Below are 23,958 nucleotides of genomic sequence, written 5' to 3' on the forward strand. Positions count from 1 at the left end.
CAACATCCCCGCTAAGACCACTCCACAGACTCCCGACCCCAACCACCTAGAATGCATCCTCCTCAACACCCGATCGGTCCACAGACACGCCATCGACCTCTGGAATCTACTAGACACCATCTCTCCAGACGTCGCCTTCCTAACAGAAACATGGATGAACGCTTCCTCCGCCCCTGACATCGCCATTGCCATCCCAGAAGACTATAAGATCACACGCAAGGACCGCACCGACTATACAGGAGGAGGAATAGCTATCGTCCATAAGAAATCAATCCGCATCTCAACCAGCTCGGACACCAACCTCGCCAACTCCGAACACCTTCACTTCCAGATCCACATCGACCCCAAGACCACACTCAGAGGCACCCTCCTCTACAGACCACCAGGACCCCGCGCAAAATTCAGTGAAGACATCACGGACTTCATCACCCCACACGCGCTCCCCTCCAAAGACTACATCCTTCTGGGAGACCTCAACTTCCACCTTGAAAAGATCATCGACCGCAACACTGCCACCCTCTTGGACAACCTAGCCAACCTTGGACTTAAACAACTGGTCACTACCCCCACCCACATCGCAGGCCACACACTCGACCCAATCTTCACCTCCAGCAACCACGTCTCCTTCAGCCACACCACAGATCTCCTCTGGACTGACCACAGCTGCGTTCACTTCACCTACAACAAGCCGAAACCCATCAACCACCTCCAACCAACTCTACAAAGAAACTGGAACAAAATCACCACGGATCAGATCTCCACATCGCTCCTTCGAACCTCCCCAGCCCTCTCCTCTAACGCCAACGAAGCCGCCTCCAACCTCACCCTTTGGCTATCCAACACCGCCGACACCTTAGCACCACTGAAAAAACGTCAACACAAACTTGGCAACAAGAAGGCTTCATGGTTCAACGATGACCTCAAAAAGTCCAAGAAACTATGCCGCTCCCTTGAAAAGGCCTGGAAAAAAGACCCAACCACCATCACCAAGGACGCCTTCAAAAGCGCCACCCGCACTCACCACCAACTGATCCGAAAAGCCAAGAAAACAGCATTCAAAGATCGACTCGACAACAACGCCCACAACAGCAAGGAACTTTTCAACATCGTCAAGGAATTTTCCAACCCCTCGACCAACTCCAACGACATCACCCCCTCTCAAACCCTCTGCGATTCTCTAGCCTCTTTTTTTCACAACAAGATTGCTGACATCCACAACAGCTTTGACAACCAACCCGGAAGCCAACCCACCCTACCACCAGCTGACCATCCTCCCCCCGTTAACACCCTTAACGCCTGGAACCCAATCTCCACTGAGGACACCATCCGCCTGATGAATTCCATCCACTCTGGATCCCCCACAGACCCATGCCCTCACCACATCTTCAACAAAGCAGACTCCGTCATAGCACCGCACCTCCGAGACGTCATCAATTGCTCCTTCAACTCCGCCACCTTCCCGGAAGACTGGAAACACGCTGAACTCACCGCCCTTCTGAAAAAACCCACAGCGGACCCCACCGAACTCAAAAATTACCGCCCCATCTCGCTTCTTCCATTCACGGCCAAAGTCATCGAGAAAGCTGTCAACAACCAGCTCGCCACCTTCCTCGAAGCCAACAAATCCCTCGACCCCTCACAATCTGGCTTCCGAGCCAAACACAGCACTGAGACCGCCCTCATCGCAGCAACAGACGACATTCGAACTCTACTGGACAATGGAGACACAGTCGCCCTCATCCTCCTCGACCTCTCAGCAGCCTTCGACACAGTCTGCCACAGCACCCTTCTACAGCGCCTCAAGGACATCGGAATCCAAGGAAAGGCTCTGGAATGGATCACCTCGTTCCTCACCGGAAGAACCCAGAGAGTCCGCCTCCCACCATTCAAGTCTGAGCCCTCTGAAATCATCTGCGGCGTACCACAAGGATCCTCACTCAGTCCCACCCTCTTCAACGTATACATGAGCCCCCTCGCGGCCATCGCCCGCCAACACAACCTCAACATCATCTCTTACGCGGATGACACTCAACTAATCCTATCTCTCACCAAGGACCCCAGCACCGCTAAAACTAACCTACACGAAGGAATGAAAGAAGTCGCCGATTGGATGAAACAAAGCCGTCTGAAACTTAACTCAGACAAAACAGAAGTCCTCATCTTAGGTAATTCCCCCTCTGCATGGGACGACTCCTGGTGGCCGGAAGCCCTCGGAAATGCTCCCATCCCGACAGACCACGCACGGAACCTTGGCGTCATCCTGGATTCTTCACTCTCAATGAACAGACAAGTCAGCGCCGTATCCTCTTCCTGCTTTAACATTCTTCGCATGCTCAGAAAAACATTTCGCTGGATCCCCACCGAAACAAGGAAAACAGTCACCCACGCTCTAGTCACGAGCCGACTGGACTACGGAAACACCCTCTACGCAGGTACCACCGCTAAACTCCAGAAGAAACGAATCCAAAACGCCTCAGCCAGGCTCATACTAGACATCCCACGCAACGAACACATCTCTGGTCACCTTAAAGACCTCCACTGGCTACCCGTCAACAAGAGAATTACTTTCCGACTGCTCACCCACGCACACAAATCACTCTACGACATCGGACCAGACTGCCTCAACTCTCGACTGTCCTTCTACACCCCCTCCCGCCAACTTCGCTCTTCCAGCCAAGCCCTCGCCACTGTACCTCGCATCAACAAGACTACCATGGGAGGCAGATCCTTCTCATTCCTGGCTGCCAAAACATGGAACTCACTGCCCGCTTACCTTCGCCTCACCCAGAATCACCTAGCGTTTAGAAAGCAGCTTAAAACGTGGATATTCGACAAATAATCCTCCTCCCCTTCCTAAGCGCCTTGAAACCCTCTGGGTATGTAGTGCGCTATACAAATTCTATGACTTGACTTGACTTGACTTGAGATCAAAGAAGAAGAGATACAGGAAAAAAGGTAAAAGACCTACAGCTGTTCCTGTATCGATGCAGTGTCATATGCCGAGGTGAATGCAATGTTTGTGTAAGAGGGGTGGCCATGCTCCTCCATCACTGCCTGCATGCACCCTTTCAAGCACAGAGTTGCTATGGACAGTTAGATGTTTTGGGGGTTGGACACTGGCTTGGAGTGACTGGCTGGTCCCTATTCCTTGAAGACATTTTTCTTTGGAGTCCTCATGTCAGGGAGCCTGTCAAAGGAAGCATGTACTTCGTAGGCCTAAGTTTCTAAAGAGCAAGCCACATATTGTTGCAACTTCATCTGCTTGGCTTTATTGCTTCTTGTCTGGATTATGGCTGAACTCTTCATGGTGTTACAGGTGTGTACTTGCTACTCTGCAGTCCTGTCTTTAGTGCTTACTCTATTTTCCTCCTCAACCTGCCGCGATCATCTCTCCTCCATTGGGCTCACCTCGCTATACATTTTCCAGTAGCCCTAAATTTAATTTTGTTGTGTTGTTTCTTAAACATATACATGGTGATGCCTATCCCTCCTAAACATGCATGCATCCACTCAACTCCTCACCTTCTTCTTCAGCAGAACCTTTCTGGTGCACTCACTGCCATTTCACCTGCGCCAACACGCCCCTCCCACACAGCAAACATGACTCGTCTGTCTGGCATACATGTACCTCAACACCAGATCCCTCAGCAAACACACCACAGAGACCTGGTACACCATCGAGTCGCACTCACCGGACATCCTCTTCCGGACAGGGACCTGGCTAAACCTCTCATCGACAACCACCATGGCCACAGCCATTCCACACGGCTACAAGATCTCCCGCCAAGACACAGCGCACAATCAAGGAGGAGGGCTCGCCGTCAACCACAAGGACTCCATCGCCGGCACCACCTCCACCAACGAGAACACAACCTTCGTGGAACATGTACACTTACAACTACAGACCAGAAATCACACCCACTCTCAAAGGCACACTAGCTTACTGACCCTACTGGAATATGCACCACCGTCAGCAATCTCCGCAGACTTCATCGCCCCTCTTGCCATCGTCACGGACAACTTCATCTTACTTGGAGACCTCAACATCCATCTCAATGACCAACGATATCCCAATTCGACTGCCCTACTCGAGAGCCTCGAGATCCTGGAACTCACCCAGAACATCCAATGCACTACCAACAACATAGGACACACCCTCAACCCTCATCTTCACAGCCAGCAACAAGGTCAAGTTCAGTCACCTCAATCCGCTCACTTGGAAACACTACTCTGTCGTCCAGTTCTTCATCGATGCACCCAAACCCCCCCACAGCTCGTACTACTAACAACCTTAGACGTAGCTGGAACACGATAAAAGACACACACTGGCCGAACACCTTCAATGCCCACCAAGCAAACCTCATCGGGCACCTGCATGCAGACCTCAAAGCCTTCGACAACTGGATCCCTATCCGCGCACATACCCTAGCTCCCGGAAAGAACATCGGCCACTCAAAAACCAACACACAATCAGGCTGGTACACGGAAGACCTTAGAAATTCCAAACACCACTGCAAACAGCTGGAGAGAAAATGGAGAACAAGCCGAGATACCACCGCAAGTTCAGGCAATACCACACCCAAGTCAACGAGGCAAGAAAAACAGCTCCAGCTCTGAGACTGGAAAACAACTCCAACATCTGTGAAGAGCTCTTTAACATCATCAAAGAATTCTCCAACCCCACAGTCGTCACCAACTCTATCATCCTTCGCAAGACCTCTGCAGCAACCTCTCAATATCTTTCAATACAAAATCTTTAAGATCTACAGCAACTTTGACCCGCAACGCCAGGCACAAGAACTCATCAACCAGCTGCCCACCACCACCGAATTGGACCAGCAGATCACAAATGGGAATCCCCTCACTCCAGAAGACACAGCCAAAATCATGAGAACTATGCTCTCCGCACCCCCACTGACCGTTACCCCCAACAATTTCTACAATCTAGGAGGAACTCTGAGCAGCTCCCACCTCACCACAATCAACAACATCTCCATCCAAAGTGGAACCTTCCCGGAAAACTGAAAACCCGTAGACTTCACAGATGTACTTTAAAAACCCAGGGCAGACCCATAAGAGCTCAGCCCCTACAGACCCGTCTCATGCCGGCCCATCCCATCTAAAGTAGTGGAGAAACCTAACAACAAACAACTATACCGGGGGGGTTGCCAAGATGGCAAACGGGTGAGTTGCAAGTCGTGGAGCTCCATGTAGTGGGCCAATTTCTGAGGGTTCGGCGAAACTGTTCTTCTAATCAGTTATATGAACAACATGCGAGGGAACTAGCATGCAACCTGAAGGAGCGGCACTACCCTAATCAATTGATACGTCGGGCTAACAAGAGAGCCTTCAACAACAATCCACACAACCCCGCAAACAACAGAGGGGAACAATCTTAGAAGGCGGTAGCGATTTGGTAGTGAACCTCAGCAGCCGCACACTCACGCCTATTGAGACCTCAGTTTTGAATAAAGGACTTGGATTTGTCCCTACAAATGAAGGAGACCCTTTCAATTTGAGATGTGAGTTGGAATCCTTTTATAGGAAGGTCCGCTTACATTTTTTCTTCAAACTAACCAACGATAACAACGATTCGGTGGACCCTATGGATCAGAACACTGGCCTTAAACCGAAATCCACATTCACACCTCTCAATCATCAGGTGCCAGCAAGGGTCATTGCTTTCGAGCAGGCTGTCACTCATGACATCATGAATGCAGACCGCGCAAATAGAAAGTCCTTTTCCAACATGACTAGAACAGAGAAACTGGTACTCGCAACCTTGTCTAAGGACACCAGCATCACCATTAAGCCCGCCGACAAAGGCGGGGCTGTTGTCATACAGGACTCAGACACCTACCATAGAGAGTGCTTACAACAACTGAGCAATGCTAAGGCCTATCGTCGACTCACTGAAGACCCGACCACGAGACTTTCTAACGATATTAAAAGTCTCGTTGAAGAAGCATCCTGTGAGGGATGGATTACATCTCAAGAAGCAAGGTATCTGACCACGGCCCATCCGGTGGTCCCTTACTTCTATTGCCTCCCGAAGATACACAAGGAGAAGAGACCACCTCCGGGTCGCCCCATAATCTCGGGTATTGGGTCTCTACTTGAGCCGCTTTCCGCATTTGTGGATGTTTATCTGAAACCACTGGTTAAGGAGACACCTACGTATCTGCAGGACACTGGTGATGTCCTTCGCCTCCTTGCAGAGACTGAGTTCAATGTCGAGACCGACCTATTGGTGAGTTTCGACGTTGAGTCTCTGTATACGTGCATCCCTCAGCAAGAGACCCTTGATTGCATAAGACATCTACTGGAATCCAAACCACCGGAAACCAACACTCCGATACCTTTCATCATGGAGTGCGCCAGACTGGCTATGATGGAGAATTACTTCCAGTACCAGGATGACCTTTATCTCCAAGTCTCGGGGACATCAATGGGGAGTGTCTTCGCCCCCAGTCTGGCGAACCTTTATATGCATCAGTTCGAGCAAGATCATGTCCTGAACAACAGCAACCCTCACTTTTGTAAGGTGTTGCTATGGCGCCGATACATAGATGATATCATCGTCATATGGAGGGGCACCTGTGTGGAGATCACCGACTTCCATACGTGGCTGAACTCCAGGAATCAATATCTCCGTTTCACCGTGGAGTACAGTAAAGAGCGGCTACCATTTCTGGATCTTCTCATCTTTCCAGAAGAGGGAGGGCTTCAGAGCCGATTGTACAAGAAACCCATGGCTCGTAACTCCCTTTTGTCATACCGAAGCTTCCACCCACAGTCACTACGTGACAATTTGCCAGTGGGCCAATTTCTGAGGGTTCGGCGAAACTGTTCTTCTAATCAGTTATATGAACAACATGCGAGGGAACTAGCATGCAACCTGAAGGAGCGGCACTACCCTAATCAATTGATACGTCGGGCTAACAAGAGAGCCTTCAACAACAATCGTGAGGCACTTATCGAACATCGACACAGGAAGGCACCTTCCGAAAGGATCACGATGGTACACACCTTCAGCACCAGATCCAACATGGTAAAGAAAACAGTTTTGAAGCATTGGAAAATCTTGAACACGGCTTCTGGTGTAATACCCAGGCCCCTGTTTGCCTTCAAACGAGGGTCTAGCATCAGGGATACACTGGTCCACACAAGACCACGGACACAAAGGAAGGAAATTACCACCACCCTTGACACCATTTGGAATACCACTCCGGTTCAAGGGCACTACCCCTGTGGTAACTGTGCGTAGTGTCCGCAGACCTGTAAGACTCTCTCCATCGACATCGGAACTGCTAGACCGTGGAAGTTGTTGAATCACACCAACTGCAACTCGGAGAGAGTGATCTACAAGATCACGTGCCCGTGTGGTCTGGCTTATATTGGACATACCACCAGGAAAGTGAAGTTTCGTATCAGCGAACATAAGAGCACAATACGGTGTAATAAACAGTCCACCTGTCTAACAAACCACTTTCTGATTAAAAAGCATAAAGCTGATGACCTTAGGTGGGTTGTTCTGGAACAACCATTCATCCCACCGCATATAACAGACATCTCAAGGTTTCTTTTCATCAAGGAACAACGCTGGATTTTCAAATTGAAAACTGACATTTCGGGGTTGAATGATGGCATACCTTGGGTGTCCATCTGACCATCTGGGATCCTCCAAGGACGCCATCTCTTATCAATGACTCAGTACACTATCAGTTGGCTTCTCTTACACTTCACATGATGCAGATCCACTGCAGTGACTAGATATAGTGTAGCACACGTCAGAAATTTGTTAAATCCACTCCTACATGCTAATTGCATTAGGTTAGACTCTGGTCGCTCCGTTTTCAATGTCCCTTGTAAATTTACTCTATGGGTATAGCCAGCTTTCAATGTTATAGGCTAGAACTCCCTTGTCTCACAGTGATCATATTTACCGCGTTTTAGACCCATTCGCTATATATGGATGATTATCCTGGCATTTTGTGCCTTCGACACATTCACTATCGATACATCCATTATCTCTACATTTGTACAGCATATTGAACAACTGTGGTCTGATGCCATGTACATTACTGCCATATATATGGGCGCAGCATTTTGGTGTTCACTGTCCCTTGAGTATGCATTGTTTTGCTGCAGGGACGTGATTATATATGGCCACGCTCGAAATGAGAGCTGGCTGTCATTGTTTCCTTAATGTTGCCGCTATTTGAGAATCTCTCGTTTGACAGATGTGGGCGGCAGGGGTTAATTTAATAGAGTACCGCTATGCCCTCCGCTTGTTTGGTTTTTGGTATTGTGTACTGTTTACATACAACTGAGCATGCGCACACCAGGGACGATTCCGCATTGCACTTGAGGCATGCCCGTTTTCCCCTACACTTGCGCTGCTTCAGACACACCTCCCGCATGCAGTGGCTGGCTGCACATCATCGTGCGTGCTCGGTGTTGAGCACACAGCGGTATGTGATGTGTCATTTCGCCGCGCATGCGCATAGTGCAGGTCAGCGTAACATCGGTAAAAGCGATAGGAGCACAGCTGTCGCCTGTTCCCCAATCAGACGGGGTATAAATACACGAGCCTCACCTCCCCTCGTTGCCTCCCCTTCGGCTTAGGTGTCAGCCGAGAGGTACCGACGGAGAGGTGAGTAGCTAGATCGTGGCGCGCACCGTTAGGTTCTGTGGGCTTACTGGGGCTCCCTTTGCATGCACTGCTTATTTCGAGGTTAAATTCCCTCTAGGCAGACGCTATTTATCAGCTGAACCTTAAAATGGAGCTCTTTATACCTCCTTCTTTACTATCAGATCAGGGGTATAGGTTCAAGCTTAGTTCACTTTATGTACTCTTCCAGATGAGCATAGGGCTTTGGTCCTCTTACTCAGGCTCACTACCCTCAAACAGCCATTCCTGAGCCATACAATTCACATCTATCTCTTGACTGAGTGAGGGTGGGAGTGTTCAATTGACCTGACAACCACATAACTGTCACTTGGTAAATAGAGGTGTTTATTCCAGGTTGACTATGTTAGTCAGTGATTAGACACTAGTTTTGTCCACTAGTCATACCTTCTCCTTGATCTCCATGGGGCAGTGTTCGGTGAGGGCTGTCATACAACCAGTTTTTATATGCACAGATTGTACAACCTGACACTGACTACAGACCTCTGAGTCAACTCAGGATGACACGCTATATTTTTATGTTCTGTGCACAGAGCGGGGCCTCAATCTCCGAGCCGTTGCCGGGTGAGGTGAGGCTCGACTCCCACATATTGCTGGGTAAGTCTTTTACATTCTGTTTGAAAATAATGTTCAGCAATGACTGGTGGTTTACTTGAATATGAAACCCTTATAATGAGTGGCCGTCCTATTAGGGACCAGCCCAGCTGAGTCTATATAATGGTCCTTATAACGTAATAAGTCTATTATGATTTAAGAACGAACAACATTTGTTGTCTTTTTGTTTCCATTTCACAGGATTTCTTCCTCTATAAACTACTGGTCAGGAGGATATGGTAGGATGGTCTACAAGACCACACCAGGAGTCTGGACAGCTCTTTAACAAACAATTTGGTCTGTCCGTTTCATTTTTTTCACTTTGCATAAAATGTTTGAGTGTACCTTTGCAGTAGCAACATCTTTTTGTATCTGGCCCTGAAGAATGCCGGTGTAGTTTCACCTTTGGCAGAAACATGTTGGCCTAATCAATAACACAGCAAAGCATCACAGTGATTTTTTCACACTGTTCTACACTTCTTTTTAACCTGGCGTCTTGGTGAATATCTTTAATAAAAATATTTTTCTTTGCCTCGACCGTCATTTTAACATCACTTATTTTTCACTCCCTGTTTTGCACTGCACTTTTTCAGCACCACTCTGTGGCACGGACACCTTTACAAGATGAACCAGTAGTGTGTGTTGTCTGGCCAATTCATCTGGGCTTGGACTCACCACCCTGGTTAGACGTCCTACATGACGAGTCTCCGCCAGATGGGTGGGCTGATAGGATATCTAACATATACTCGTGTCATGTGACCACTTGGTCTGGTTCAGTGCAATCCAAAAGGGTCACTTTAATATGACCTCATAGACTCAGCTACGTCGGTTAACAGACCCTCCAACTCTTTATGTTCGTTGCTCCATGTATTTAACCTGCAGCGATTCACCCGGCAGAGCTCCTGACCCACGAAGTATCGGTTGAGTCAGCAGGTTTGAGAAGAGATCCCCAGCAGACCCCCAGCGGCCATGCATACTGAGCCGACTGGGGTGTGGCCTATCAGCATCCATGGAACCACGGACTACAGCAAGGACGGGGCCAGTCTCCTTCCAGCAACACCTCCCCATCACAGTGGGAGTGCGCCAAACTTTTGTTTGAACCTCCCTGCATGTACTCCAGTTTCGCTGACACCTTGGGGGCCTCAGCGCTACCAGCGACGAGTGCAGCCAGCCAGAGGGTCTTCCTTTTATGACCTGCAGGTTGCAGAAGAAGTCTGACGGCCCAGCGAGGGCCACCTGCATCAGAGATACCTGCATCACCAGTATCTATAGCGAGGCCGACGCGGATGAAGTCTGGGGCCCCTCACCCTCCTTTCAACATCACTGTGCCTTCCGGGCAGCCTACTGCAAGTGAGGGACTGCGCGTTAGAGCTGCGGCCTCCTGTTCTGAGAGGCCTTTTTCCTCCCAAGGGCCTTATAAGCAAGGGAAGGGTGGCTCCTAGATCCCCCTGGAAGACTAATGACTGCGACGATGGGGTCCCAGCAATAGGCAGCCTTTCATTTCTCTATGCAATAATGGTTTTGGCCCACCTGGTGCAGCAAAGGCAGTACATGGTTTGGCCTTGGCGTAGACCCCCCCTCCCTACCAACGTGGATTGTGCCATGACACACTGCCTCACAGGCCCCCTTCTGCCAGCCCTCCCTACATTTAGATAACAGCGCCCTGTGGTGCATACTGCTTCTGTCCATCCCCAGCCATACGCGGCCTGAAGGAGAGACTACAGTATATGTGGGAACTGACACAGTTTCTCAGAGTCTCTTTTGTGAGCGTGCACCTAGACGCAGCTGGGAAGCGGGAGCTCTGTTGATCCCTGACTGCAGGTGCACCGGTCCACTCCTCCGGTCGCCCCAATGGTTTAGCCTAAACGATTCAAAGCCTCTGAAGACATGACCGGAGCGGGGAGTAGTGGAGCACATGGGGGTATCCAGTGTTCCCCGGATGTCACACTGGAGACTACGCTGTGGGATCACTCTAACAAGTTCAATGAGATCCTGCAGATGGTCCTGGACATTAAATCTTACTTAGAACCCAAAATCAACACCCCAGGGATTGACATGGGACATTTTCAGGAAGGCCGCAAGAAGTGGAGGGAACGGTTGTAAATTTTTGAAATATATGTGAGCAACGCTTCCGCCAGCAGTCGCAGAAGCAGACTCTCACATCAAGGCACAGGAGGAGGTACACTAACTCAGGAAATGAGTCGAAGACAAGGAAGGGAGTTCCCGCCCCAATAACATATGAATCCTAGGTTTGCCAGAGCCCACTGAAAATTCAAGTATGGAACGCTATCTTGAGGAGTGGTTTGCACTGACTGTTTTAAGGAGAAAACTGTCAAACTTTTATCTGTGGAATGGGCCCACAGAGTGCCAGGTAGGCCACTCCTCCGAGACTGATGGTTGTGCGTCTCTTCAAATACAGGGACAGGGACCACATACTGCAGGTGGCGCGTGCAAAGGTTTCGATAACTCACAGGTGAACATATTTGCAGACTATGTTGAAGTACTGAGGAAGCGAACTTCCTTTCTGAAGGTGAAGAGGAAGTTCCGAGCTCTTTACATTAAATATGCCTTACAGTTCGTTGGCACTTTGAAGATCATACACAAGGGACACACCACCTTCTGTGCGACTCCCATGGATGCCTGGGCTTGGCTGGATCAACGTATTGCGTCTCGCATTAGGCAGAGGGAGAACAAGCTGGCCTGGGGATGTGGCACCACCGGAGGCCCTGAGACAAAGGTAGTAAGGCAGGCCCTTTGAAAGAGCAAGCAACGAGGGAGAGAGCCCAGGCAGTCACTGCGGCTGAGTGGCAAAACGCGACTCCTTCCCTTTCCTTAGCTGAAGCTGACAGACTCGACAGTGCTCATTTGGAGGCGAACCTGGCACTGGCAGAGTTCTTGTTGGGAGGGTGTCCACTTATCAACCGCATGTCCGCAGATGACTTGATATGAGATGGCCTGTACTGTTCCTGTGACAGATGGGTTGCCTGGTCTCCAAGATGCCTGCGATGGTTGTGTGGGGTAAGAGCTCGCTGAAGGTTCTGTAGGTACTCCTTCTTGGTGAGTCAGTGGTGTGGCATTTAACTTCAGCAGAAGATTGGTTGAGTGGGGCTTCTTATTGAGTGGATATACTGCTGCTGCATTACCCCAGTGGAGGGAAAGGTGGAAATATGGCTTTGGCGGCTTTCCTGTTTTTTGCATGGCGACCTTTATTGGGAACACCAACGACAGATGAAACAGAACATTAACGTTATGGTAACACCCATGGACAGATCATGTTTCACGTAATATATATCCAGCTTCTTTAATGGTGGAAGCAGTGAGGAAAGCAGTAACTCCGGTCTGATCTTCTGTCATCTCCTAAGTTCTCAGGATGGTTACCGCCAGCATCCTCCAGGCAACCGGACAAGGTAAGTATGAGTAACAACTGTCCAACCTCTCTTTAAACTAAGCGGGAAGGGGAACCAGGCACCAATCATCGGTGAGAAAACGAGGGAAAGGAATCCCAGCTCAAAGGGAGACAAAGTTAAGCTCCTAATTCTGTGTATAAGGCTCTTTTTCTTAAAATCCAACTAGAAGGCAAGAGGGGATGGGTGTCAATCGTGTACTTTTTTTCTCTAGTCCGGTGCTCATGGGTATCACAAAAAAACTAGAAACCAACAAAGTGCAGATAAATTTAGAAACTAAAACATTTATAATATAATCACTATGAAGAAAGAATCTAGTGCCATAAAAGTGAAATAGGTGTGCAAAATTGGGCCCGGTATTGTAATGCCCCCAGGAGTCTTCGCTTGTGTCACTCCCCCAAGTAGCCACAACTCCCCTGAGTTGTGGCGGCCAGCAGGCAAAGGCTGGCGAAGCCCACCAGTCCTCACTCTATTCATAGAGGTCCTCCCATGTCTCCTTACTCTCCTGTCACCGATTCCTCAAGGCTGGCGGGGGTGTGGCCTTGTGCAATGGTCTTCAGGGCAGTGGCGTCAGTTTCTTTCTTTGGAACTCCTCATTGTGGTCTGAGCCTTCCTGACGCCCACTCCAAATTCTTCTTCCTTTTTATTGGCACGGTCTCCTCCATGTGCTTCTGTAAAACAAAGCCTGTCTTCACTTTCGCTGACCGGATGTATGGAGTCAGCCCCTTCTCCCCCTCTGAAGGTTTTTTTTTTTTTCTTATGCAGGTGGTGCCAGCATGGATGACCCGTATCGGATAGGTCTACTGTCCCGATTCCAGGTACACACCACCCGTAGAGGATGGACCTCTTGCCACATCCCTTATTTACTTCCTGGAAGAATTGATTGTTGTGGGTAGCTAGATAGAAAATCTGCTTTAGTTTGTTCACTTCCTTTTTGGTGACAAGTTACAAATCTAAAGGGCTCTAGGAATAAAAACCACCTGAACACCCTAGCTTTGTTTCCTTTACTCTTAGACATCTATTGCAAGGGAGCATGATCAGCATAAAGTTTGAACTCCCAACCATCCAAATAATACCCGAGGGTTTCGATAGACCACTAATAGGTAGTCTCTCTTTTTCTATGGTAGCATAATTCCTTTATCATGGAAAAGGTTTCTGGCTAATATATAGTATGAGTCTCTCCATTCCCTCCTCGTCTTTCTGGGATAGGGCAGCACCTAACCCCACTCCAGACGCGTCTATTTGTAATATAAAGCACTTGGAATATCTGGTGTACAATGTATGGGACCGGTGGTAGGGGTTGTCTGAAGCCATCAGAAGTAGTTCAGTAATTCCAGGGAGGGATTTTTCAGCTCTTTATCTGTTTTTCTATGGGCTTTCAGTAAATCAGCTGTGTGTGTGGGGGGGGTCTCAGCAATCTGGGAAAATTGGGGTATGAGCTGCCGATAATAGCCCACTAACACAAGGAAGGCTCACAAATCTTTCTTGGTCCGAAGAAAGGGTGCTTGTAGGATAGCTGCTACTTTTTCTCTCTGGGGTTGAATCACTCCCTTTCCTGGGTAGTGTCCTAAATATTTAAGTTGTTTTATCTGCAAAATGGCTTGTCCCTGGATTCAATTTGAGCCCTTCTTGGCCCAAGGTCTTTAAGCCAGCTTTTACATGTTCTATATGTTTCTCCCACGTGGGGCTATGTATGATTATATCGTCAATGTAAGCAGCAGCATAGGCAATAAAGAGCTATAAAACTGTATTCATCATACGCTGAAAGGTGGCTGGAGCCCCATGCACACCGAAGGGCAGTGAAGTGATGAAAACCCCACATCTGTCTTCCCTACTTTGTCTCTTGCTTTTAGAAGGTTTAGAAGGGGGCCCAATCATCATCCGGTGCTTCTTGAAAAGCGACCTCCTCCCACCAGTAGGTTTGGTCTCTCCTGGGCTCGCTAATCAGGCTCCCTAACTCAGGATGGACAGTACCGATGATAAAGGACTGAGGTAAAATTGGAATTTCCCCCACTTTTAGAGGTATAGTGTTCCCACTCTGGTGTTGAAGGGATACTTCCACCACTGGGTAGGTATTCTTGTCGCCATGTCCAGATGGTAGATCTACTACCTCCGTCTGTTCCAGGGGTTGTCCGGGTAGAGGTATGGGGTCTCATCACACTTTGCTTACATCCTGTGTCCACTAAGGAGGTTATCGGCTGGCCATTTACCCTTACAATACGATGATAGGGTGAATGGGAACCCTGGGCTCACATAGGACTGTTTGGCTAGCCCTATCTCCATCAGCTCCACCTTCTGAGAACAGTAACGGGCAATGTGTCCGAATCCTCCACAACGGAAGTATTGCGGCATACTGGATCCCCGTACGGCTCCCGGAGGAAGAGTTACAGTATCAGTCTTTCTAGGGGTCCCATGTCTAGTGGACTGGCCAGAGCCACTGGTTCTTCCCCTTGAGTAGGTTTCTTCTTGGCCTCCCCATGTCTCTTGGGCTTGATTATACAAACAAGCATTTTCTGCTGCCACATCCAACCTGTGCTGTCTGACCCACTTTTGCACAGAGAGATATAGAGAGAAAAGGAGCTGTTCTAAATAAATCTTCTCTAAGATCTCCTCTTTAGTGGCATGTTCCGACTTTAACCGCCTATCAGCCATGTCCTTCACCCTGTAATACAAGGCCAGAGGGGTTTTGTGTGGTCCTTATTTAATCTGCTTTAGCCTTTTTTATGTCTTTATGCCTGTGGCCCTGGTTATATCGCTTGGATCATGAAGGCAGTGATCGGAAAGCTGGGACAGCACACCAGATTATGACCTGGAGTGTTAGGAGCATAGCTAGCTATGTTAAGAGGTATCATATCTATCAATATTTACGAAGACGAGGAGTACATGTGGCCTTCCTCCAGGCGACCCATCTCTCCTCTTTTGCTGTGGCAGGGGTGCGTAAGAGATGGCCGGGTGCAGTGGTAGGTACTAGGTATTCGAGAGGAGTTTTAATATGGGTCCAACTCTTGCATTGTCATATATCAAGATTGATCCTGAGGGGAAGTACGTGGTGGTGGAGGGGATGTTGGATGAACTTTCTGTGTCCCTAATTTAGTTGCACGCCCCGGACTCCAACCATGCACTCTTTATGAACCCCTTAACCCCAGCTCTACTACACAATACCCTGGCCCCATTCTATTGGGGTTGGGGGGGGGGGAGACCACAATTGTGTCCCGGATGAGAGATAGGACCCTTCCCATATGCTGGTAACTGGTATGCAGTACCTTACCCTGTCCAAACACCTGAACCAATGAGTGTCCCACACTCAGGTGCTAGACACCTGGTGCAGCTTACACCCCACCGCCAGGGAACACTCTTACTACTCCAGCCTGCATGACTTGCACACTAGAATTGATCTATTTTACTGTACTATCGCTGCACTCTCCAGAGTGTCCCAAGCTGAATATCTGGGCCAAACCTCCTCTGACCACAGCCCGCTCCAGCTGTTCTTGGGATGGTGCTGTGGTATGCCACGCATACTTCCCCAAGGATGACCTACAGGAGGAGGTGTTTCGCATTATTCTCTCTGAACATTTTAATCGTGCTTTAAGGAGAATGATAGTACGGCTTCGAATGCCGAAGTGAAATGAGATGCTTTCAAGGTTGTCCTCAGGGGTCTGACCATTAAAACGGTCTATGGCACCAGGTTAGTGTTGCAAGGGAGTTGCAGCATTTGGAAACAGATATCCGAATGATAGAATTAAAATTACCCACTGACCAGGTGGCTGATCTCCCCTTGGCACAGCCAAGCTTGACCATACGGTCACCTTGACTAAGTTGGGTTCCCTGGACTACAGAAATATATACGGCTAGGAAACACATGGAGGGGCGACAAGGCAGGCAAGACTTCTGGCCTGGCACGTCCGTAACAAGGACTTCATAACCCCCATTACCGCCCTTCGGGGCAGATCTGGCAACATTGTTGACTCCCAGGAGACGATTAACCTTGGCTTCTGCACCTACTTTAGCGCGTTGTACACAGCACCGGTGCCAGCAGCTGCCAGTGCGATATGGACATTCTAAGATGTGCAACACTTTCCTAGATTGCAAGCATTCCACTGGGTAGAACTCGAAGCCCCCATAACATAGGGCTGGTAAAATCCCACAAGACCAAACAAATTGCACGCAGTAGTTTCCCTGGAGCAGATGGTCGGCCTGTGAAGTTCTTCACCAGCTACGTCTCACAGCTTACCCTGCGCCTTCTTCAGGTCTTGAAATTGGCATTGCCAGTGGATATACTCCCCCCATCTTTAAGGGAGATGATACTAGTAGTCTTCTCAAACAGAACAGGGACCCCTTGTTGCTGGGATCGGGTCACCCTATGTCCCTCTTAAACACGGATTACAAGAGCCTCTAGAAGGTGCAGGCTCACTGGCTGATACCGATAACACAACATATCATAGGTCAAAACCAGAATGGTTTCATACCCGGTAGAAACACCTTGAACTTGTGCTGTCTCTTCATGCAGAGGGGCTGGGCGGAGAACTCTGGCCCCGCTCCCTGGGATGCCTCTCGATAGAGAGTATGCATTCGATACACTGGGGTAAGAATACATCCAGACGGCCCTTCACCGGCTCGGTGTGGGGCAGAGGTTTCTGAAATGGATCACACTACTGTACAATACGCTACTATCTCTGATCCGATGAACACCTTGCGTGACACACAACAGGGCAGTTCTGATCACCTTTGCGCTGGCAAGGGAGCCCTTGCCTGTGTGCTCCGCACTAGGGCCCAGATTGGGGCATTTGGGTGGAAGACAAATGGTATAAATTTCACTATATGCAGACAATGTGCTGATGTATCTCTTGCGAAGATGGACCTACTGCGTGTTTTTGGTGGAGCCTCTGGCCTAAAGGTGAATTAAAAATAAATCTCACCTTTTCCCCTGACAATGAGCACAGATGAGCAGAGACGAAGGCTCCTACGGGCCCCCCTCTCCTCGAGCTGCGACACCATTAATTATCTGGGGATCAGGGTTTACAATACGGACAAAGACCTAGAGAATGGTAATATAGGGAGGCTGTGGAGTGAGGGCCGCAGTTGCCTGCCTTTTTGGACAAGCCTGCCACTCTCGCCTATGGGGAGCATAGACATCTCAAAAACTCTGGTTCTCCCACGGCGGTTGTATTTTATTTCGCCAATCCTGTCCTGCTTGTCAGAGGGTCCTTCACAGCGGCTACACTCACTATTGATTACCCTGATTTGGGGCAAGGGAATGTGATGGATATCGATTGCCAAACTGTATGCCCCGCTGTCTGAGGGCGTCCTGGCGGCTCCGGGCTACGAGTATTACTAAGCTGCAGTTCAGTTACAGAGGCGGACATGCGGCTAGCCAGGAGGAACATGTTGGAATTGCGGCATTGGTTTAAAGGAACAGCTCCTCCCGCTGTCCAGTGGTGGTTGTTGGGCTCGAATGAGGTGGTTCCCAAAGAGAATGAGACACCCTCATGCAGGTAGAAGGGGCCTGCTGGGGCACCTCTACCATCAAACATCGCACACATACTCCTTATGCGCCAGAACTGCCTCTTTAGGCCATGCAGGTGTGTTCTGCATTTCGCACAAGGCAAGAAGTGACCCAGTGGGCAGAAGCAGGCCTTGCCGTGTGGGGTGATCTTTTTACCAATAAGGTCCTATGTAATTTTGAAGACATGCTAGATGACTTAAGTATCCCATCGGGGTTCGTACGTTATGCCACTCTCACACGCCATTTGCATCAGATTTGGCACAGGATCCACAGTGAACCAGCGGTCCTCCAGTTTCTGAGGGTGCTACTCATGCACAGTGAAGCCAGGCGGGCCGTCCATGTCTCTATACCTCCCTGCGTGAGGATAGGGGTGTACCGCTCTAAACAATATGGACTTAATGGGAGACCACGCCGTCTACTGCACTGAATGACCAGCAATGGGCCCAGTGTGCAGTGTGGCTAAAATTGTTTCCACTAATGCAAGGCTTAAGTACACCCAGTTCAGTTATTTCCACCACACATACTTCACCCCAAAGCGGATGGCACTTGTGTATCCATGCAACAGGGACACTTGTTCTCGTTGTTTTAGTGATGAGGCGGACTACATTCATATGGTTTGGAATTGTCCCACTATTAGTTCTTTCTGGGAGGACGTACTCACTTATACATTAGACACCTTGGGTTCCCCCCCACTGCCCTCCCCCCCCTGCCATAAGGCGCTCTGCACTGTCTGCTAGGGCTCACTACATGCACAGCCGAACGAAACCCCTCGAACAAGTTAATTAACCTGGCACTCATTCTTGTCAAATGGCTTATGGCTTTGACTTGGAAGTCAGCTCTTGCCCCCCCCCATATACTATTGTGGCTCTCGGACTTACATTCATTCAGGATACTAGTGGAACAGGACGCACTGCATAAAGCCGATGCTGGGCGTGGGCTGAGCATGCACCCAGACTTGGAAAAATATCAGAATGTAGCGGAGGCCAAATCAGACGAGAGGCCGCCCTGAAAACCCAGGGCGGCTATTATCTCTAGGGGACTCTTCCCGCTCCATTGAAAGCTGTGCTCACACAAGGGGTGATCCTGCCCCACCTCACCTAGGTGCTGCACTCCGGTGGGCAGGGCCCACCATCACATCTGCCGCCCCTTGTTTGGAATGCCTGCCCCTAGCTCTCTCCTGCCTGATGGGTTCTCCCCCCGCTTGACAGGGGTCACCCCTCCTGGCACTGTGGACTTATCCTTGCGGGATACGTGGATCTCATATCCCTCCTCTCCCAGGGCTATGCCCCACAGCCACCTGCCTCTGTTTGGTTACATTAGTTAATCAATCAACCAATCATTTGTAAAGTGCACTACTCACCCGTGAGGGTCTCAAGGCGCTGGGGGGTGGCGGGGTGCTGCTACTGCTCAAATAGCCAGGTCTTGAGGAGTTCTCTGAAGGTCAGCATGTCTTGAGTCTTCCGTAAGAGGATGGGGAGGGTGTTCCAGGTCTTGGCGGCGAGGTGGGAGAACGATCTGGCGCCGGTGGTCACTCTTCGGATGTGGGGAGCTGTGGCGAGGGAGAGGTCGGCGGAGCGCAGCTGGCGGGTGGGGGTATAGAAGTTGCGTCGTCTGCTGAGGTCCGCGGGTCCGGTGTTGTGGAGTGCCCTGTGTGCGTGGGTGAGGAGCTTGAAGGTGATCCTCTTGTTGATGGGAAGCCAGTGCAGGTCTTTCAGGTGGGGTGTGATGTGGCTGCGGCAAGGGATGTCGAGGATCAAGCGTGCGGAGGTGTTCTCTATGCATTGTAGTAGTTTCAGGAGTTTGGCCGAGGCTCCTGCGTAAAGGGTGTTACCGTAGTCCAACCTGCTGCTGACGAGGGCCTGGGTGACTGTTCTTCTTGTTTCGGTGGGGATCCACCTGTAGATCTTGCGGAGCATACGGAGGGTGTTGAAGCAGGACGAGACGACGTTGACTTGCTTGGTCACGGAGAGTGTTGAGTCGAGGATGAACACTAGGTTGCGTGCCTGGTCCGTGGGTGTTGGTGCTGCTCCCAGTGCGGTCAGCCACCAGGAGTCGTCCCACGCCGAGGGGTTTGAACCGAGGATGAGGACTTCCGTCTTGTCTAAGTTCAGCTTTAGACAGCTGTTCTTCATCCACTCGGCGACGACGATGGATTTACTCTGTTGGGCAACTTACTGGCACTTAGGAGCAGAAGGGAGCAGGTACAGATCCTTATACAATATGCAGGTTAGTAAATCATCCACTCTACGCTAACAGGTTTGGGTTTCTCTTTTCACTCGTCCTGCCTGCATTGTCTATAAATGCCTGTGACTTGCTGTCTCAATGTTATGTGGTATGTATACAAATTAAACCTTAAAACTGCCAATAAAGAATTATTACAGAAGAAACAACTGTACAACCATCTTGAAGAACACCCCAATTAAACATCTTGCAGTCTGGATTCTGCAGCAACCACAGCATTGAAACCGCTCTCATCGCAGCAACTGACGACATCCAGATCAGCATGGACAAAAGGGAAACCACATCAGTCAAACTACTCGACCTATCTGCAGCCTTCGACAGTCTCCCACAGCACCCTAATCACAGGGCTCCACAACTTCGCAGTTCATGGACCTGCCCTGAGGTGGCTGGCTTCTTTTCTCTCCGACAGGACACAGAGAGTCAGGACCCCGCACTACACTTCCTAACCCAAGCATCTCATCTGCGGAGTCCTTGAAGGATCATCGCAGAGCCCTACTATCATCAACATATACCTGGTACCAATCATCCACATCATAAGATCCCACAGAATCTACATTGCCTCCCAAGCAGACAACACCGACTCATCCTCTTCCTCACAGACAACACCAACCTACTTTGCAAACGTAGCAAACTGCATGAAACAGAACTGCCTAAAACTCAACACGGACAAAACAGAAGTCCTGATCTTCAGTAAAAATAGCTTTCCGTGGGACTCCTCTTGGTGGACAACAGACCTGGGACCCATGAGCACCCCAACTGACCACACCAAAAACCTCTGCATCATCTCGGAAAACAGACTCATGATGGCCAAAGAAGTAAACGCAGTCACACCTGCCTGTTGGGGCTTTTTCCTAGATCCCGGAAACGGAAGGTGGGCTCTAGATTCATAGACCTAGTACTGGTTCTGACCAAGAGGCATGTAGCACTGAAGTGGAAAGCTGTTGCAGCCCCAGAGGTCGTGCCATGGGCAAGAGATGTTAGGGCCTGGGCTACAGCAGAGAAGAAGGCCCTGATTACCGAGAATGCCTGAGGGGTCCGATGACAACCAATGCAGGACAGTGGCTCAGATCCTAGAGGCATGGGAGCACCCAAGGAAGGAAGGCCTCGAAAAATCATAAAAATGTCACTAAACCTGCAGGTGACTTAAACAATCTACTCTACCTAATTATAATGCTCTTGACTCATTAACTGGTTTCAAATTTTGTGATCCTGGGCAAACAATTTCTTTATTCCTCAAGAGAGCACCTTCAAATATGCTAGTTCAGCATATCTGTGGTACAAAAATAACTTTTGTTTGATTTAATAGACTAAAGCTTTCCTCCATATACAATACGAATCTAGCCACATATATGATACACATGACCCCTGACCTGCCTTTTAGTTCATTAACCGCATTGTCATCAGGGCGAGGCAGGAATGTTTCTCAAACCATGTTTCGAAACTATCACTTTTAACCCCTTGCGCCCTGGCCAAATTTTTGAGTTATGCGGGCGAAATGAAGAGTGGGCGGGGTTCGGACAGCCTCCAGCCATCCTTCGCACACCCCCACCGTAAAGTGTGACGGCCAGGGGCCGTCCGCCGCATGCAAGGGGTTCATAAATACATACCTGTAGCATGAAGTGGTAGCAAATTTAGCACTCAGCGATTTTCCATTGAAATGGCCACAACATTTCCCACTGACGTGATTTTACTGATAAAGCTATACAGTGTATAATGTTTGGAAATCGAGTTTCTGCAAATATATGTAATTTGCATATCACCAAGTAAAGTGTTCTGATTTGCTTTGCTCCTTATTAAATCATTGTTTGCATCACACTTCTTGATGTATTTTGGAAATACTTGTAGTAATGATTTACAAGCTGTTTAAATGGTTTGTGTTAGAAAAAAAACGGCCATCTTTCTGCCTTTATTTCCACAATGATTGCAGGACAGCTCACTTGGCAAAAACCCAGGATAAGAAACAATTAGTAAAAAGAAAGACTGACATTTGACTTTTGTCTTTGAACAGACAGCAAATGTGTCAATATAAAAACAAGATTTAAAGGAGTCTTTATTGCTCATTCACTTTCTGAATGAACAGAAACACCTGTTTCTTCCAGCTTAAGTTCACTCGCCAGAATGGACGAGTAGGTACTAAAAATAGCTCGCCCTGATCAAATCTGAGCCGCCATAGCGAGTGGGCGAGTAGATTTTTCAAGACCTGTAGAGAAGGTGAGGTGGAGGTCTGGGGCATATGACAGGTGAGGCGGGGTACAACAACGCCGGGGTACACTGATAAGGGGGAAGATGCACACTGAGGAAGTACGACTGACTGCAATATCTTAGGGAGGTGCACTTCGTCCCAGGGGACAGAATCTGGGCTTGTGTGTGGGCCCAGCTCCTCTCCTCCACAACTGCCGCCTTTCCTCCTACCACCCTGATGGTGGTTGGCGGTTGGGCACGGCTGCTGGGCCTCCCCTCGGCTCCCTGAACACAATAGACTGACCCCTTGGTAGGAAAGACCGTACTATGCTAGTTCTGGTGACACCCCCGGAGACAGTTTTTTTTTTATTTTTGGAGTTTTTTCCTAAGTCACACTTAAATCTGGATTTACTTACAGTGCATTTGGGTGCATCATTGACAAGAAAGTGCGTGGCTAGACTGTGTTGTGGCAGAAATGGGACATGTGATAAGCTAGACATCAGGTGTATTGTGACGGGGATAGTCAATGATAGCCTACTCTGATGCTATGGTTAACCGGATCGGTGTGTGTAAAGAGAGGAAGTATGTCCACAGGCCTTTTTATTTATGGAGCTTACAATGTTTTATTGTAAATTAAAGAAGTGACCTTAAAAGAAAGAAATTTAAAGATCTTGTAGACCTCGGAATGCCTTGAGGAAACAAAGTCTTGAGTATAGTCCCCAGTTGCACAGAGATCCGGTGTGCCTCGGAAATAAAGAATGAGAAAAGACTCATTGAGATTCTATCTCCTGTGTGTGGTCAACACCTCCACCAACACCTGTGTAGTCCGTGCACAACAAGATAAGTGGGGAGCGTGACACTTGGCTTTCGTCTGTCTCCACAGCTCTCTCTCCCTCCACCTTATGGAGTTCAATCACCCAGGGCCCCACCATCGACCCAAGAAACCCCAACGCCGGACTTGCTTGTGGCTATGGCTCAAGCTTGGAGCAATGGCATCCTGGAGCTGCTTGATTTGAATCTCCATGTAACCTCAGCGCTCTTCTGCGTCCCAACTCTGGCCTGTGGGCCCAAAGAGTGGAGTTTGGCTTGGCTCCTCCATAGACCGCCTCCTGGTCCCCTCTTCCATGGTGTCTCACTTTCCCAGTTCTTGGCACGTTTTCTCCTCCTCCTCCGTGTAGCTCGTTTTCCTCACATGCCTCCATGTTTTCCTTAATCCTTACATGCCTCCAATCCGACGTTTCCCTGGCAGCTCTCTCGTATTATTTTCAGGCTGCCTCCATTTCTATTTCCCGGCTCTAACGTCAGCAACAAAGGTGTCAGAGCATCTGGAGCACTCTGCATGG

Source organism: Lissotriton vulgaris, chromosome 2_1 (genome assembly GCF_964263255.1).
Source record: "Lissotriton vulgaris chromosome 2_1, aLisVul1.2, whole genome shotgun sequence".
Taxonomy (NCBI): Eukaryota; Metazoa; Chordata; class Amphibia; order Caudata; family Salamandridae; genus Lissotriton; species Lissotriton vulgaris.